Genomic DNA, 16,151 nt, shown 5'->3' with positions numbered 1-16,151 from the left:
TTTCCAAATTTCCAATACCAATTTGCTAAATAAGAGAATTTGAACGTTTCCGCATTATTTTGTGGCATTTTGATGATGCAATTCTAGAAAAAGGGGGTCATTGGGTAGGCGCGACTAAAAAAGGGGGGTCATTGGGTAGCCGCACCTAAAAAGAGAGGGGGGGGGGGGCTATTGACAGGCACATACCGTCACTTCTAAAGTTCAGTTGCATTTGCCTTCGGGGGGTAGGGGACACTCTGTCACCAATTTCACACCATAGCCCCACCCTCCCGGTCTGAAAGGCGACTGGCCTTTATTTCGTATTGACTAGGAATAGAAACAAAAATAGAATTAAAATTTGGTAAACAACTTAAAACCCCTAAGATAAAGAGGTTTCATTCCTAATGAATATGAAGGATAAGTCCCCAAAGGAGTCAGGAATAATAAATGTTCCTGATACGAGTGGTCTCCGCCATCAGGCATGCACTATGTGTAGTTGTACCACGCAGTGCCTGGTGCTAAGTGACAATTAACGTGTTGCAGCCAGGATGGTTTCAAGGACTTGTCTTAAGGTCAAGAGCTGCGATGAGTGGTTAATTGATTTTAATAATGATTAGTTCAAGCTATTAATTCTTTTAAGAAAACAGCGTGCATCTAAACCTTAACGCGCTACCATTCAAAGAACAGTATTACAAATATACAGGTCTTCTTTAGAAGGCGGAATAATTACTCAACCACTGATATTAATCCCATTCCTAAAAGTGTCTACATTCTAAGATATGATGAGTTGAATAAATAATGTGAAATCATTTTGGTTCACTCTTGTCATATGACTTCATGTATAGAAATGGATCAGTTGAATCGAGCTCCTGTAAATTGATTGTCACTGTTACACAAAAGCTCTAAATCATACGGTATAAAAAAATCCGGACCTTGCCAATATCCCGCTATGAACAAATAACAATGAAGCAAACATTTTTAGTCGGAAAAAGTAAAAAAAAAATGTAACATATTGTTACGCCCTGTATGCATGTTACATTATATTTATTTATTTTAAAGTGTCTGCTATATTTTGATTTGTTAAATAAAGATCTACGTTAATCCACTTTACAGATTGATAGAAATCAGCTGCTAATGATATTAATTTATGCATATTTTATTATTTGTGACATAAAAGTAAATCTTTGTAAACTTAATGTTGATACAACAACATTTCCTTATTCACAAAACAATATATATTTTAAAATGATCTTTCCTTGAAAGTCAATTATCACATACAAACATACACACATTTTGGCTTTGACACAATGGTGTTGTAAGGTTTAGTTGAAGCTTTAATAAATTGAGTAGACACTACTAGAGTATGTCGGATGTCTTTACACTCTATATCAGATACGGCCGAGATTAAACGTCAATAATGTCATTGGGTTATTCTTAAGTTAACTCGCCTAAATGAGACGGAAGTCGCGTCGGTGCTGGTAATTTCAATTTATAAAGATTGAGGCGGATTTGAAGAAACACTTTGAGGTGTTTTTGTATTTTCTCTTTTAAGAGCATATAAGAGTCTTAAAATAGTCTTATATGCTTTCATCTAAAGAACATTAATTGTTTTAGGGACATGTGTGTGCTTTTAAAACTATTACCAAATGGACCAAAGATATACATTTTAAACTCTTTATTATTAGATGAAATTAGTTTGAATTGAAAACAAAAATCAGTACATAAAACAGTTTACTCGACATATGACGTTGTACATACCCATTAACTAGTTTATCTCACCACTTTTTATTTCCTTTCAAATCAGATTTTGCAAGCCATTGATAAGCCGATGCAGTGTAGTGACATTTCTGGGACAAATTGAGGAAAGATGTTCTCTTTAAACATAAAAAGCAGGTGTAAAGGCTTGTTACATTATGACCAAAATACGTTGAAATCTACTACGATTGTCTGATCTGAAAGATGACGTTGTTGCTCAGCTCTATCATGGCTACGTTTAAACTTTTCGATTAAATAGCATGCGTTGACTGCAGAGAGGCTAATTTTGGTCAGAACAGTATATCAAACAAATGATCGAACCATTAGTTTAGAAATGGTATTTTTTTAGTATTGTCCTGCTATGGTTTGTATAAATTTGATACCCCAATCGCTTAAAGCCATCACTTGAAAATACATAAAATGTATGTTGAAGTTAGAGTCTTACTGACCAGCCGTAGTCCTATGTAGGGCGTATTGGTGGCCCATGAGAAATCATACCCTAATCCCTATGCTAAAGGTGACATGTTGCTCTTTGACATTATTCCTGGGAAATGACATTTCTCAATGGGTGGCTTGATTGTAAGTAAGCCTCTGTAAAATTAGGAGTCCTTTGACATTATTGTAAATACCTGTTTTTTCAGCAGAAATCACTCTTAAAAGGGAAATTTCACTTATTAAAGATGACGAACTGTCGGCTGGATTTAGATCAAGGCGGCATTGAAGCAAGCTGTAAATATTTTAGTTGAAACATAATGAGTTCATTAAATTGTGCTGCCTGAATAGCGTTTTGAGTTTGCGTTTAACAGGTCGTTCTGTATTTATAACCTTGACTAAAGTAAATGAACTGAACCAGTAGCTATTCGTATGGAGGATGTTGATTTGTTTAACTTGTTGTTTGTTTCATTACCTGTTTTCATCTCAGCGCAGTATTAAGGGTTCATCAAAGTACATCCAAAATCAATTTCCTTTACGACAACCAACCATCAATTATTGCTAGCGGAAAGACAAACACATTGGCTGTAACAGTAATATTTTAGTAAGGAAACACTGAAAAAAAGTTCATTAAACCTAAGCTAATCTAAACATTCTGAAATATGTATAGTATTCATGTTGTTGGAGGTCGAATAAGACATATGGCTTACGTGATTTTTATCTGTTGGCGGAGATGATAATATTGAGGTACCAAGCAAGGTTCAAGCACCTGTCGATTTCGTGAACAAACTAATATATACCGCAAACATATGTTTCTATTTAGAGTGAAGAAGATAAACGCGAATCTTTACGAAGTACCCAAGCAAAGTGGTTTCAAACGTTATCCCCATTAAAGTATAACATCTTCCGAAAAGCACGTTTAGAGTTGTTTGTATATTTTTGATTACTTAAAGGAGGGTTTCGTGATCATAGCATTCTCTTTTTAAGACATTGTTTCAGTAGATATCCATCTTATGCCCGAATTTTTAGTGGATTCCGATTTTGCGTCTGCGAGTTATGCATGAATATTTGTATTACACTGCTCCATAGGCCACTGTTGTAATTTTGCTTTGGTATACCAGAACGAAATTTAAATTTGACGATATTTTTGCTAAACGAGTTAATCTTCAAGAAATTTTTGGTACATAAACATTATGTAGCCAGAGGTTTCCAGTGGTATAAAACACTTTTTTTTGAGAAAAGTGGGGGAGGGATGAGGCTGTGGATCACGAAATGCCCTTTTAAATTTGAGAGGGGTGGTTACATTATGATGTCGCGGTGACGAATTGTGAAAATATTGGTACTTACATTGGTATGAGTGGATTGAAAAGACCCACAGCTGTCCATTAGTACCAAAGATTGACAAGGGAAAATATAATTATACACTGTAAACATTTAAATACAATGTAAATACCGAAAAGATCAATCAAAATAATTGTTTTCCATTATCGAAAATTGTTATGTTAAATTTTATAATACGTGTTATTTGAAAAGTTTAAAAATACATCATGGCGCCAATTCAATCTTCTATATCTGAAGTAATATTGTAATGGGATTGCCAAGAAAAACATACATGACAACCGCTAGACATTAATGATCGATTTTTCATCTGACCATAGGACAACACATTCTCCACATAATCACATTTAGCGTATTTATGTCAGTCTGGAAGGAAATGCATTTGCAATAAACACCACCCTGCATACAAATATCAGCTATAGATAGGTTTAATAATATGAACATAATGAAAGTTCGCTGAATTGAATATATTGATTGGTCGGACTAACTATACCTTTTTGCTCGATCCTTTTGGAGATACCATCAGCTGTAATATTGTGCCTTGAGATGTTTGCATATGATGTTATTAAGTAGACGTCTGCCTTTGCAGCAAGGGGGATACTTCAAGCGCATTACTAACACCCCTACAATATCTAACGGCAGCTAACATATTGTTACGTCGCCTTTCCATAGTGTTTCTGCAAGAATAGTTGTCCATCCTTTCTCCTCAGGGGCATTTTGTAAGTACCTTGTTTCTTTGTTATTTAGAAATGTTCCTGAGGAGAAAGGATGGACATATATTTCCGTGTCTTTTTATGACCTTATTACTCCATTCCTTGAGTTATGGAAATATAAACTCCTCAACGAAAGTTTGAAAAGTTTTTTCAAGCATCTGTATCTCCAATTATTTGTGACATATTCATATCGTGTTGCATATCACTGGATAGCTATCCCCTTTACAATGACACCCCATTTGAAACAACAACATTTTTCACGGCTGAGTACACGCCTTGTGAATGTAGTGGGGTCTCAAAATGAATTTGCCAAATTGACCATTATTCTGTGCTCAAACAAAGCTAGCCACTAACCTCAATAGCGGGTGGAAAAACCACAGGCAGTCACAATAGTCAGGCACCTTCTCCTCATGCTGCTCACCGACCTGGTTACACGTTACTGTGGGATGGAATTCCATTCTTCCACAAGGATTCGCCGCAGGTCATTCAATGTGGTTGTCTATGGGCTTCTTTGGCACGCACAGCGCGATCAAGCTGGTCCCACAAGTGTTCAATCGGGTTGAGGCCTGGCCCCCAGGTCTGGCCTGATGGCAGGCCATTTTGACTCTACTCCCATATTCTGTAGGTAGTCGTTGACTACCGTGGCTATGTGGGCGAGCGGTGTCATCTTGGAGGATTGCATTAGGTCCCAGATTGTGAAGTTATGGGATTGCAGCTTGCTGCACAGAATAATGGTCAATTTGGCAAATTCATTTTGAGACCCCACTACAATCACAAGGCATGTACTCAGCCGTGAAAAATGTTATTGTTTCAAATGGGGTGTCATTGTAAAGGGGAGTATTGTAGCTATCCAGTGATATGCAACACAAAACTTTCCAAACTTTCGTTGAGGAGTTTATATAATACTTGAACTTACTTTTTGCAACTTTGTTAGCAGACTTCACCAGGCAACGGATCCGCTGAACTGGTCACGTAACAGACGCTAGATGTCATGACCAGTCCAGCGGGTCTGTTGCCAGACACAACGTAGCAACGTTGCTGCATGGTTTTCCAGACGCAACGTCGCAAAGTTGCAAAATGTTATTCCGTATTAAATTTATTTCCAACACTCTGTTTACAGCCACTGTATATCATTAAGAACATTCACTCGTTTATTCCAAACCTTTATTGCAATGTTTTAATGAGAATGTGATGCTGATCCTTTAAAATTATATTCGTATTGATTTAGTATCGATTAGTTCTTTTCAAAAGCCGATTCACCTTTGATTTAGTTGATCGAACTTCTTGGAGAAAAAATGAGGGTAAGGAGAATGTGAACTGGTTCCTTTGATGTTCAATAATTATACAGCAGCATTTTAATGTGATGTTTAGTATTAACAAGCCGTAAATCAAGTCATTTCTAGTAATTTTGGAGTCGTAAGACTTACGTCGAGTCATTTCCGTTTTGACAAGCCTGTAAGCAATGAATTTCTACGAGTCTGTTTATTGTATTCGATTTTGCTAATTCCTTTAGATGAAGCCACAAATTGTACAGTTAACGAGTTGACACATTAGTACATTATTGTCACCCAGCTAATGATGGAGAATTGTGGTGCAACTTGTTGCCACATCGCTTGTTGATAGCTCGCTACAGAGAAGGCAATTACAAGCACCTTTCTGATTGCAAATTGAGAGTTTCAATGTAGTTTCCGTACGTTTTGCGCCGTCAGGTGGTTAATAATGTTACTTGCTTGTGAAGGCTTGCTTCGAGTAAGTAATACAAGCAGACATGTTGACTTTGGGAGAGAATATTATGTGCAAAATATGTAGCTTCAAGTTCCCCTTCGTTTCTTTCCATGCGATTAGATTAGATAGATCAACTCGAGGGTTGAGATTTTCATTATAGAAATGACACATTCCGATTATATATATTATTATTTTTGCTGGCTACTGAATATTTGCAGGCTCAATTATTGTCGACCTAAATAAGCGGCGAGTGAATAATGACAATTCGTCGGCTGTATTCCATAGTGGCGTATAGTGGGGCACCGCGAATAAACAACTTTTCGAAAGACAATCGGGTTTGAAAAAATGCCAATTTAAAATCGAGTTGTGTAAATTAGACATTCATCATATTTTGTAAATGATGTGACATATCTGTAGTAAACTAAATAGATTTAATTTTTATAATTTTTTTCAAAAGAAATAAATACATAATATTGCCGGCAAACTGAAAACAATAAGTGCAAAACTATACGTCACTATGGAAAACACACAAACCGCAATACCCTAACCTAACGTTAACCTAACTCCACCTCGATCGCCGTGTAATCCCTATGGCGTTACTTTTCATCGGCTTCATTCCATAGTGGCGTATAGGTCCAATACGTCACCATGACATGTAGCGAGGTGTACGCCACTATGACATACAATGTTTTTTCATTTTTGCCGATATTTCTTTATTATAAAATATGTATAAAAAGAGGCGTATAGTCGATACGCCACTATGGAAACAATAACATTTCACTTTCTAACTATACGCCACATCTAATTAATTAATTACTAATTAATTAGCTAATTTTGACAGATGAGACTTAGAAAAATGAAAGAGAATATCATTAAAAACATATGTGCCAATTTAAAACAAAAAAATGACCAAAAATCACTATATCTGCAAATTTACAATCTCTTCTGCAAATTGCGCCAATATGGTATCAGGATTATATTATTAGGATTATATCGTTGCCACGTATGTAGGTCCGTAGAATCCAAAAGTTGTTTTGACCGTTTTCAGCAGATATATTGATATACCATAAAGATCTGCCAAATAGTGCACATGCACCTTTGCATTATGGTAAATTTCACGTACATGCCCCTCTGATAAACACAACAATAATTAACTCTAAAACTACGAGGGGGTTTGAAACAACTCCCTCTCTAAGACTTGTTATCCGTCCTAAAAAAACCGAACGCGTTTACTCCCAAACGACCTAAGCTAATCGTAGATCCATCATTTGTGCTCATTTTAGTGATAAACTTTCACCCCAGCACCTTACCCGGGGGTAGGATAAGCCATCAAAGATGACAGTGGAAGATATTTTTCAACCAGCCCAAGTATATTAAAAAAGCTGTTTCCCCCGAAAGTATTCTTTTCATCGTGCTGCTATAAGCCTTTTAAACAATACTCATTTTAAGAAAAAAAGCAGCGTACTTTTGATAACAAAATAAATCTACTTGGAGCCAATATTACAAAAGGAACATTCGTGACAACCGCTAGACGATGTTTTTTTGTTATTTGACCATACAAAAAGATCCTACTTCTGTTCTATACCCAATCCAATTCCACCAGGCTATAGAGAACAATGTCTCGGACATAAATGGTATTTAAGGAACTCTTTACTTGCAATTATTTTGCTTTATTTCTGATACCTACCACATGATACGGGTTTTGGTCGCACGAGTGACTTCAGCAACGGATGGACAGGTAACGGTAGACTATAATAACCTGTAATATTCACCCTCATTGGGCACTGCCATATCAGGTTGAAAATGACATTCCTGTCATTAAGCATGGTTTGAAGTTATTTTCCTTAACTTTGGCTCACCGTGACTAGTTTTAAACCATCCGCGCTAGTTTTCTACCATGATGAAGCTGTCAGAGCTTGTCTGATCCTATGTCGTTACACTGGCAAACGTCTGGCTTGTCACAGAATTAGTGTTTTTGTAGAGTCCCCAAGCCATACCAGCGGTATAAAAAGCCGATTCGTGTGATTCTGTAGGAAGCAAGACGATTGCAAAGACATAGGATCAGACAAGCTCTGACAGCTTCACTGTTGACACTAACACACATGGAATGTTTACGTGAATGCTGCTCCAATGTCCCTTATGGTAATATCATGTTATCATCCAATCTTTCCCTTTTGAGCGTTTGTTAACCTGCCTGTAACATATACTATACGTTGATTTGATCCACTCTAGGGTAAGGTTTTATTGTCAAAAATATAATGTTTCCTTGTGGTCATCAAACATTTGCCACAGTAAAGACATTAGACAGTACAAGATCGTTTTAAAAAGTCATTCATTTTGGGTGGGGTATGCGGGAATGAGACATTGTTGTGAATCTTGGCACTTGAACCTGGGACGTTACAGCAAACCGGAGAGATGTGCATTGACTATATACAAACAGCCTAAAATGAATTTTCGAGTGCGTTGAGATTTAATGTTCATATTACTCGTTTCCCGGTAACAATATCACACGTCATTTTTTCCAGAAGATATTACTGATGCCATCAATATCGATATTTTCATCGTGCGGTTTTTTTTGCGAATAAGACTAAATCACTTTACGGATTTCTATAGTTCAACTCGTATAGTCAAGTAACAAATACATGGGATCTTTAGGATCAAGTGGGCATCATGTTGTGTTCTCTTGAGTTCGAACGAATACTATGGCGTAGTAAATATCAGATGTCTCGTTTTTAATGTTCTGTACGTACGTGTAGTGTGTATGTTATTGCATTGTTTGCTACCTAAAAGGTTTGACAAACACGTGCAGTGTTTGGGCTAAAGCACAGCGATTGCGTGATACTGATATAATCAAAAACTTGTTCTAAAAACACCGATTCGGGGAATTATCTGCAAGGCTTAGTCTCGATTCTGTACAGGCATAAGATCAGACAAGCTTTGACAGCTTTCTTGCTGATATTATAACACACCCTGCATGTTTAAGTGAATGCTGCCGAAATGTCTCTTAGGCCAAAAAAGTTGTTTGCTTGTCCGTCTTGGCAGTCCCGACCGTGGAACTTTTTTTTTGAAATTTTTGTTTCAAAATTTTCCCCAAAAAGTCATGACTTTTTGTCTTAGAAACTGAAGATATAAAATAAATTTTGTAAAATACAATTTCACGGATGTTTTCCCCTCTCCAGTCGTACTTGGATTGCGACATTTCATATAATATCATCTAAATCTTCAGTCTACACAAACAAGTAAAGCATTGCTGAATTTAAATATGCAGTATTTTGAGTCTGCCAGATGTGTACATGTCAAATAAAGGAGGATTTACCTTGAGTTTGTCTTTAGTGGAAATTATGTGGTCAGTGAGTGTTTCATATACAAACAAGTACTTCACATTGTACTTTTGGAAAAGAAAAAAAAAAAAGTATCATGGGGTTTATGGTAATATCACATTCCGCTTTAATATATCTTTTTCTTATTTGAGAACCGGTAACAAGGTATAAACTGGCGCGTTCCTCTTCAGCATGATGAGTAGAAGGCTTTTGTTGCTCAAATGCTTGCGGCTATTAAACATTTGACACACTCAAGACAACATGATGTCATTTAAACAGTCATTCTAAAACAGCTATGGAAAAAAAATCAAAACGCTAAATATTGCCCAACTCAGTCACAATTTTTTTAAATTTAAATACTCGTATTAGGCAATTTTCCTATTATAGAATTTCCCCTGGTCCTATAGAGCACATTGTCATCGCCCCGATATCCCCAGCAAACACAAAAACGTTTTTAAAACGTTTTAGATAAGTTATACTTTGGGTTTTGGTTTGGGTATAAACGTTTAAATAACATTAAAATATCGGGTTATATAAAGGTCATGAAATCGTTTTAAAACGTTTTGTATGAAAACACACTACAACAATATTTTTAAAATGTTTTCGAAATGTCATTTTAAACTATTTTTGCAAACATTTTTGGCCAAATATTTTATCAACAGTTAAATAACATTATGTTAATATATTTGCACCCAGCAAACACAGAAATGTTCTTAAAATGTTTTGTACAAAACGTTTTTTTCAACCCCAAAATAACATTCTGTTTAGAATGATTTGTACCAAGTTTTCAAAAAATGTTTTTGGAATGTCATTAAACGTTTTTATACCCTTTATATAACCCGACATTTAAATGTTTTCTGTAATACATTTGTGTTTGCTGTTCAGTAAATTACCAACAAATGTTATTTAATGTTATGAAAACGTTTTATACCATTAATGTACCCTTTATATAACCCGACATTTAAACGTTTTCTGACAACCTTTTATAACCTTTTGCAAATGATGTCGAAAACGTTTTGTGTTTGCTGGGATCTTCATGGCGGAAACCCACACTACACATACCCCTCATCTGCTTGAAGAACTTATTTGTTTGTTATGCGCATATAAAATCCGAATTTCTGTCAGTTTCAGGGGATTGGCTCTATGGGGCGCTTGTTAGGTCCCTAATCGCTTATCGTTAAACAAAACATGCGCAAATCACTAATTCATGACCTGAATTATATATATTAATATTAAAAGTTGAATATATATTATGTGGTATCAAATTACCTTAAGGTTACTAGTTTACATTAAGGTTACTCTCTGCTGGGAGGCCTTATACGTTTTTAATGTTTTTAATGTTTTCTAATGTTTTTATCTTTTACCCCTTAATTTCCGTCATTCGTCAAGCCCCGCCCTCTATCGAGGGGCTAATTTTTAATTTAAGCTTGTTGAATGTATCATATTTCGCGATGGTTCTTTGTAGCCCTGCCTGTTCTAAAACCATTATTTACTTGGCGTTGACGCTGTGTTGTAGGGTCACTGGACCACTATTTACTATTTACTATTACTATTACTATTGCATTACTCGTGATTGCACATGTAACATGTATAGCAATAGAGTTAAGTATGCAATAGTGCCATGTGTACTTCTCATGCGTAGAGCATATTGACTGTTGACAGCTATCTCAGGGCAATAAATATGTGTAGCCAAATCATAGTTTCAATTGGGTATGCCTACGTGATGGACCAATCAAATTGACATGGCACTGGATCCTCTCAATCTCGGGTACATCGAGTGTCTCTAGGGAATCTCAAGTGTCTCTAAAAGGGTTCACAACGTTTATGAAGATTGATAGAGCAAAATACAGTACTTCTGTTTCTACAACATTATTCTGGGCTAAAGCCAAATAATGTCGTATTTTTTGATAAATCAAAACGTTCACATTTTATCTGGTGAAACGTATGGCGTTAAAGTTCCAAGTGGTGTCATTTCCCCCTCATGTGAACGGGGTTTTTTTTCGCGGAAAAGAAATAACGTCCAATACTTCCATTTTGATATTATTATTGGCCTTAATTCAAAACTTGTAGGCTATAGAAATACAAATGTGATTATTACTTCCTGGACGCATTTCCTGCAATATCAATGTATGAATATTAACAACTACACTGCAGTTTGTTAGTATTATAAATGGCTAAAACTGCAAACTCATACCGTCCCACTCGCCTAATCCAAAATTCTGTGCAAGAAACAATACATTTCGTCGGCAGAGTGCAGTAGAATGCAATGGCTGCCATTTGCAACATTTGAATAAATGTACTTACTTTTAACCAATAGCACCAGCAAAAACACCCAACTACATGTAAAGGTGATATCTTGGGGTTAGCTTAGTGGCCATCAGGAAAGTATACAGAACATCAACACTTTACAATGAACATGATGTGGGAATTGTGCTGCAAACAATAGGTGTTTTACAAAAGGCAGCTATTACATTCTATTGCACTACGACATTGTTGCACTCTGCCGACGATTTGTATCCATATGGCGATTTGCTTTTATACATGTGGTATAGCATAGCTTTAAAAAAATAGAATATTGCGCAAGTAAAATGACCCGCCAATAATCTGCTTGGGTCACTTCATATGAACATAATGTCAAATAAATAATGGTGGCACGAAGTAGCCCAGTCTCGTTTGCGTGTAATCAAAGCATTTGATCACAATTGGACCAGTAATGTATACCAATAACCCCTTATATACAGTTTGCTTCCAACATTATATGTTATGGTATGTTATGTTATGTAAGCTAAGGGAGACATTACATTTCGTAACCCGATGAAGACAACGAGGATCATTCACACTTAAGCATGCTTTTAATATTTAAATATATTAAAATTATAAATATTAATCAAGCAAATTACTTTTGCGCCGTCATCCTTGCCATCTGAAGGCGGTAAGATCAATGAATGTGTTGTTCAACCTAACGTCCCTAGCATATTGCAGCCGCGCAAATGAATTATAACAATGAAATGCACTTTGATAGCACAAAAAGAACAGGATTTTAAAAGATCAAAACGGAAAATCCTCTAAAGTGTCTTCTTCCTTTCCAATATCGATAAAATATAGGTCGGGTGCATGTATTATAACAATATAAATACCCCACGTACCACTTGCACACATTCAAACCAAAATCCCACTTACGTGCTATTATACCTTTGTAATTAAGTTTCAATACACCAAACGGCGAAGCACGATGCTTTAAAAGGGTAACATTACCTCTGCAATATGGGAACAACATGGGAACAAAAAGGTCTCATATGGCTTTAGGTAAACCGAAAACTTACCGCGCATCTTTCCAGTCCATTACGCCAGATTAGAAGTAACCCTTTGCAGATAAAGGTGGACAACCGAAAAACCCAAATGATTAATAGAGTGCAAATTATTTCAAAACACCTGCTTGCAGTATTTGCGATTAGGAACGTACATGTTTCAGCTCAATCTGCGATGAAAAGGTAACAAACAACTTTGTTGACAATGCCTGCAAATCAATGAAAAGCTTTAATATTGTTATGAATTTCCTACTATCAGAAGTTATCATGGTGATGACATCACATATGTACCGTAAAGATTCGCCTAATGGCGCATATGGTTCTCTTGGCATAACCGGAATTTTAGGCAGAAACTGCCCTCTTGTAAAATTTTCACCAGCAAATGAAGACACGGACCCTTAATTCTTCTTGGAATTTTCAGAAGAGACAATTCTGCATTTGTACGTGAAAATTACCCCTAGGCAATTAAGCCCATGTGCGTCATTAAGCGAATATTTACGGTATTATGAATAAGAAGTGTTTGTCTGAGTTTCCCCGTGGTTTGGTTTTAAAATTTCCATTTTAGATCCCTTTCTTCTTCTTCTTTTTTATTTATTCATTTTTTAACGTTAATTCGCCAATTCCTGTTTTAACCAAAACACTCACAGCCTGAATCCGAATATGCAATACTAAACAACTATAATCAAAATTGGTGAGTTCTTGAACTACTTTAGAAGTGTAGATGTTCATGAAGAAATATAGGTCATATGATGAGACAATACATCAAAATACCATTAAAAGATTTAACCTGTCTCATCTAATCAATCTCAAACAATTTAATAATAATGACGTCAATCCATCTTGAGATTATCCAACACATCAGTCGCCACGCGATTACCACGACAACCAATTGCGACACACTTTACTGCTCTAATATTGTAATTAATCATCAATTGAAATTGGGTATGTCTTAATAGCTGATAGATTGTATAAACCACATCTCATTTCAAGAAAGTGTATTAGTGCCTTGTTCTCTAGTTTTTGTAATTTGATACTAAATACTCTAATGTTCACCGTCTGTCTTCTGTCAAAGGCATTGGGCTATTCCAGTTGAAATCCACATTACCCCTGTGGAAGATTTTGGAAATATCTTCCACATGGGGAGTATGGTTTTCAAATGTAACTACTCAGGGTTAATCATTTTGAAACCCATACTCCCCTGTATTCTGGCTTTACCTATATCTTCCACACCTGGAGTAAGTATTTTAAATAAAGTTACCCGATTGTCTATTCTAATCAAAACTCATACTCCCTCTTTGGAAGACTTTATCCTAAATCTTCCACAGGGGTGGTGTGGATTTTAAATGGAATGGCCCATTTTCAGTGGTCCCCACAAAGGAGAAAACTTAATTTATCCTGGTGTTTTATTAGGAATTTCTTAAAAGTGTGGGTTGGTCAAAAGTAAATTGCTTGTCTGTCAGCGACTGATTGTAATAATATACAGGGTGAGTCAATAAAAGTGCAATAGAGCAAATAATCGATATTTATGTAAGAACCAAGTTGAACTTTCCCATTGTTGAATATTGTAATAAATGCCACACTCAATAGTCACCTTTCGAGAAAGAATGAAGTGACTCGCTACTACAGTTTAATTTTATGAGTCCTTTTTCTGCGACACCCAATTTCATTATTTCTCCTCGAGGTACCATGTATTTTGAATAAGAGCACACAATGCACGATAAAGGCACCAGCTCTGTAACTGACTTTAACCTAAATAAGGTTGCTTTTTGCGTTATTCTGATTTATTTTTTTCTGTTAAAACAAACTTTCTAACATTACTTTAAGTCCTTCATACCTCACTCGACTCCAACTCCATTTTTTTAAAGTCCCAATATATCCAACTTACTAGATATTTTGTAATTCACTCCACTTCAATTTGCGCGCATTTCATTTCGACATTTGAAAAACCCGCCAACAAATGTATATGTTTTTGATAGAAAATAAACATCGTTAACGTAAAGGGAAAATGAAAATAACAACAAGTAATGTTTCTTCTCCTTAAAAAGACCAAGGGCAATAACACTTTAGGTGCTCCATTTCACATTTATTTCAATGTCAATGAGGTTTAAAAAAAATGGCAGTTGTTCCAAATCAACCTTACATAGAGTGGGCTGACATTCAAATTTTAGATGTCTCTTGGACAAACATTAAAATTGGTATCGCTATAAAATGTCTCATAAAACAAAACGGTAAATGCTAATTCCTTGATTTTTTCACACAAATCACTAATGGATATGTTATTTATAAAATGTTTTAAAACCTAAATGGTTCAACTCGGTTCTTAAATAAAAATGGATTCTTTTCTCTATTGCACTTTTTTGACCCACCCTGTAGTTAAAGCCATGTTTAGGCATTGTTGACGAGGAATGCACACATGTTGGCATTACATGAATGAACTATGACAAGATAATTGCTCCTTTTAATGTGATTAATCAACATTTAATGGGTTAGTTTGATTGGCGCCTGATGTTGTCGGGGTAACTGTAATAAAACAGCGTCATCGAATTCTTCAACTTTTATAACCATATCCTAGAACGTGCCGATAAATTTGAGATATTTATTCTTTGGTGAAACAAAATTAATGTAATCATATATCTTGTGATAGCATCGTGGGGTCGCGTAGCATCAAATACGTGATGACCCAACAGCAACAGCAAAAATAACGAAATTGACAGCAACACCTATTCACGTGACGATATGGCCCTACATCGCAGTTTCACCGTTCTCCACACCCTGGATCCCTGTATTATTTAACCCTGGAACTACGCGCGTGTTTACAGCCTAACGACCTGAGCTAATCGTAGATCCATCCTTTGCGCTTATTTGAGTGATCAGTTAGCATCCTGGACAACCGATTCTTTTGTTATGCAAGGCTCACTCAGTCATTTAATGAGGCAATACAAACGATCAAATTTGGTGTTGAAATGAGCTAAATTTTTAGTTACACCTTTTCGATGTAAAATGAATTTTCTCGGTCAAATGAAAAGCAATCATTTTCATTTTTTCAGTAAATGTCAGGAAAAATTGTAGCGCTTGATACTGTATTTTTTTTTCAAATTCTAGTGTTAAACTTAGGCGTGAAATTTAGTCATTTAGTGTAAGATTTTCGATTTTGATAGGCTTAAACTCTGCCCGCGAGCCTTTTTTTTGATCAACCTTTTAGCTTTTCAAAGTAAGATAGTTCGCTAATGAAGGATTTTTCCCAACTTTCTAACGTGAGCGATATATCATAGTTTTGGTCAGAATTTGCGTTTTCATTTCACCATTTTTACTGCCGGCTGACCATTTTTCAAAATCAACGCGTGAAATCTAAGGCTAATACTAGCATTGTGGATCGATATCCCTGGGTTTAATAGGAATACCGGCATGGCTACAGTGTTGCTAGAACTTCAATATAGCAAAGAAATTCCCAGGCCTATGGCGCTCCTACTGATCATGTTTAACCAGAACACTCAATTGGGGATTTGGGCTACCAAATCGCTGGTCGGGCAATTTGCTTTCAATGGAAAATTGACCTGGATAAACAACAAAGGAAATATCGA

The 16,151-nt window shown here is 36.0% G+C and overlaps 1 protein-coding gene across 1 annotated transcript in view; it reads left to right on the top strand.

Moving 5' to 3' along the window:
• Window positions 1-16,151, top strand: part of LOC140161955 (cholecystokinin receptor-like) — a 95,641-nt gene that overhangs the window by 582 nt on the left and 78,908 nt on the right. The gene's annotated exons all lie outside the window — the stretch shown is intronic.

The sequence above is a fragment of the Amphiura filiformis genome, chromosome 10 (genome assembly GCF_039555335.1).
Source record: "Amphiura filiformis chromosome 10, Afil_fr2py, whole genome shotgun sequence".
Classification (NCBI taxonomy): domain Eukaryota; kingdom Metazoa; phylum Echinodermata; class Ophiuroidea; order Amphilepidida; family Amphiuridae; genus Amphiura; species Amphiura filiformis.
Note: the sequence above shows the minus strand (reverse complement) of the source record. Positions and strands in the feature narration are given on the sequence as shown.